The sequence below is a fragment of the Chlamydotis macqueenii genome, unplaced genomic scaffold (assembly GCF_036417535.1).
Source record: "Chlamydotis macqueenii isolate bChlMac1 unplaced genomic scaffold, bChlMac1.mat HAP1_SCAFFOLD_47, whole genome shotgun sequence".
NCBI lineage: Eukaryota > Metazoa > Chordata > Aves > Otidiformes > Otididae > Chlamydotis > Chlamydotis macqueenii.
The window spans coordinates 23,909-27,406 of record NW_028239217.1 but is presented as its reverse complement, the minus strand read 5'-3'; the positions used below and the strand labels follow the sequence as shown (position 1 = coordinate 27,406).

The 3,498-nt window shown below is 56.5% G+C and overlaps 1 long non-coding RNA gene across 1 annotated transcript; it reads right to left on the bottom strand.

The window, feature by feature from the left end:
• Nucleotides 1-1,982: 1,982 nt before the first annotated feature.
• LOC147596018 (uncharacterized) lies at nt 1,983-2,486 on the bottom strand. The gene is made up of 2 exons (XR_015261657.1): nt 2,309-2,486; nt 1,983-2,216 (listed from the first exon to the last, which is right to left on the bottom strand). It is a non-coding gene; the product is annotated as an uncharacterized LOC147596018 (long non-coding RNA).
• Between the last annotated feature and the right edge of the window lie 1,012 nt (nt 2,487-3,498).

The following is a 3,498-nucleotide window of genomic DNA, read 5'->3' as shown; positions in this document are numbered from 1 at the left end:
TGCTCCTCGCCGGCCCTTGCCAGCGCCTCTACAGGCCCACAAACATTATCCAGCCTAGAGACTGCATAAGAGGCAGACCGCCCCAGGCTGCAACACTCTTGCCCAGCGTACACTGACCAGTAACGTCTCCCCCTTCACCTTCCCGAGAGAGACTGTTCCCAGGGAGCCCTCTTCCTCCCATCAATTTACTACACCCTCCCTGCAGTTTTCAACCTTGTTCCCTCCTCGGCTGTGGTCCCTCAACTTAGCTCTCAAATGGCCAGAAATCACATTCCATCCTCAAAAGAACAACCCCATGCTAACTAAGATGGCGCTTCCTCGCCCAGCTCCTCATCACCATCTGCAAAAAAAAAAAAACCCCCAAAATAAAACCTACCAAACAGCACCGCCCTTCAACATCACACCACTTACCACCAATCTCTTCCATGGCACTCTCCTCCTCAAAAGCGCCGCAGTGCTCTGCTCACCGGCTCCACTCATTGCCAAGAAGTCCGACGCCGCAACTGCCGCTCGTGGTGCTTCAGATGCTGAGAGACGCAAAGCTCAACTTACTTTTTCTGGGGTGTAGGTAGAAAAAAATAGGTGTCATACCAAGCTAACTAGGAAAGTATGTCATTACATGCAATGACAACATTATCAAAAACCACCTGCTTCAGCTTCCTACAAGAAAACAAATGCTCCAGGCTTCATTTCTAGCAAGACCATGCATGCTATCTAACTTCTACCACAGCTACGTTCTGGACAGGGCTGAATGACAAATGTAGCAGAACGTGGTGGCTCGCACACGTGGCCGACAGAGGCACGGAGCTCCTGGCACTGCGTCCTGGTGTCTGCTCTGTCAGGGAGGGCTCAGATGGACCAGCCACTCCTTGCTGGAGGCACCTGCCTGTGATTCACTCCTCAGTCCCCTCCAGCAGCCATGCCCAGGCGGCCCCCTTTACAGCTGGAGGCCCCTCATACAGCAGGGCCAGGGCCAGGGCCAGGCCCACCCTCAGCCTCACTGGACCCATCTGGGGCTGCCCCACCTCCAGCCCCAGCTGGAGCCCATCAGGAGCAGGGGCCCTTGCCAAAGCCCCACAGCACATCACCCCCTTCCCTGTGCCTGTCCTCAGCCATCAGCTCTGCACCCAGGGGCTGCAAACACATCCAGGGGCACAGAGGAGGTCACAGACAGTGAGATACAGAACAGAAAAAAAAAACAGTGACAGTACGCAAGACAAAGAGATAGAGAAAGAAAGATAAGAAAAGAAAGAGAGAGATAGAAAGGCAGAGGCACAGGGCAGGCATGCAGAGGCGCAAAGAAAAGCAGGCCAGAAAACAGGCTGGAGAAATTAGGTGGGGGGAGAAGACGGATGCAGATCAGGACAAAGAGATGGAAAAGGCAAAAACAGCAATGGGCCGCAGGACAGAGACAGAGGACAAACAAAGGAAGGAAAGGGAGCAGAACAAAAGTGCAGGGATACAAAACAAAAGGAAGCGGTAGAACAAGAGATTTAAAGGGAGAGAGAAAGGGGGAAGAGCATACAAGAACAGACAGAAGAGGAGAGGCAGAAGGAAACAATAACAACAACAACAAATCACAGCAGCTTGGGAAAGGTAGGGGTCACGGGAGCGGCAGGGAAGGACAGGGACGCACAAGAGAGGAGGCAGAGCCCCAGGGGCCGGGGACTCACCACAGCTCTCACTCCCGGCACTGCTGGGAGAATCTGACAGGTCAGATGCTGCTTTCTGCTTCTCTCCTCTTCTGTAACTCCGACCACTTGGCTGTCCTCCACCTAAGAGAATACGTGGGTGTCCTACAGCTCTTAGACAAAAAGCTTCCTAGACACGTAGCCACCCACGCTCGCTCGCGCGCTATGTGGCCGTACCGTGCTTCAGGTTCCACGTACAGACTGTGCAGTGCGCACTGGCGGTCTGGCCTGCTGAAGAGTACAAAGAGGGATCCTTCCTCACCCGGAGAGGCAGGCTAGGCTCTCTCTGGCCTGCAGCGGGAGGCAGCTGCTGGCTGGCCGGCCTTTGGTTTCTTCTTCTCTACCTTTCTGTGGCCTCTCCAGCTTCAGCTGCAGCAGCTCCTCTCCACAGGCAGTAAGCGCTCCATCCGTTCATTTTCGCTCCCGCACCGCCAGGAGAGCGCGGCCAGGCAGAGACAGCCCACACAAGCCTGAGGCGAGTGCAGTCAACAGCGTTCCCAGGGGAGGAACGGACAGCCACGGCCTCTGGGAGAGGGAAAGAAGAAGCAGCGACCGTTATTACCGCACGCGGCCCCTGGCCGGAGCGCCTGCTGCCGCAGGGGATTCTCCAGATACACTGAGGTCCCCCCTCGCAGCCTTCAGGGCAGGGCGTGGCCCGGTGCTACGGGACAGGCTTCAGGGGACGCGCCGGAGCGGCGGGCAGCTGCACGGGGCCGGGGGAGGCTCGGGGGGAGCTCTGGCGAGCTGGGGAGGTGCCCGGCGTCTCCGCCCGGGAGGGGGGGCCCCCTCCTGCCCCTCTTCCCTTCTCTCTGCTCTCGGGTCACTCCCCGGGGCTGCCCTCGCCCGGCTCGGCTCCGAGCGGGCGGCTTGAGGCTCCCCGGGCGGGCAGGAGACAGCGCTGCAGCCACGAAAGGGGCTCGCTCACCTCACGGGTGCCCTCGGTACTCACCCGTCACCGCCGCCGGGACCCGCCGGCCGCACACCGCCATGCTGCTCCCGGCCGCATGCGCAGTCCGAAGGCCGAACACAGTGCCTGCCGGGAGAAGGGCAGAGCACTGCGCATGCGCGACTCCCGAGCTGCAGTTCCCGCTTTCCGTCACCAGGTGGCAGCAGCCCCCCACCGCTCCGGGCCTGGGTGTTCAGCCGGACGAGCCACGGCCGGTTCCTCCTGACGTGCGGAAAACGGACTCCACAATCCGTAAGATTGTAAAGTAGGTATGCTTATTCAGCGCTGGGCAGCACAGGGGGGTAGTCCCACCAAAACCGTGCGCGCCTTACGTGGCAACTCACTTTAAATTTACACAACCAAATGTTACATATACATCAAGTTTCACAATACGCCTAGACATATGCATGACCTATCCCCGCTTCCTATTAAAATTAGTCCCAAGGGGTCATTTTCATAAACTCCTCCTGTCTGGGCTTGCGCAGTGCCTCCTGATGGTGGTCGTCGGGGGTCGTGGGGATGAAGGCAGGTGACTCCTCTTCGTCACCGCTAGTAACCTTTTGTTCCTGCGCAAACTCAGTTATCCCTTGGCTTTCATTCAAGCTGCAGGGTCGGTTTTAGCTGGTTCTTGAAGCGACCCCCCTAGTCCTTACCGGGAACTGTCTTTCGTGAAGAATTGCAAGACTTTCTGCTTCAAATAGTTTGCACAATGGTTAGCAAATTATTAAGCAAGTAGTTAACAAAACATTAAGCACTATTTATCAACTTGATTCCTTAGGATGCACAGCAATAATTAATCAATGCCATATCTATTAAGATTTCTTTAACTCCTTCTCTCAGTCCCCCCTTTTCTAGAAAATT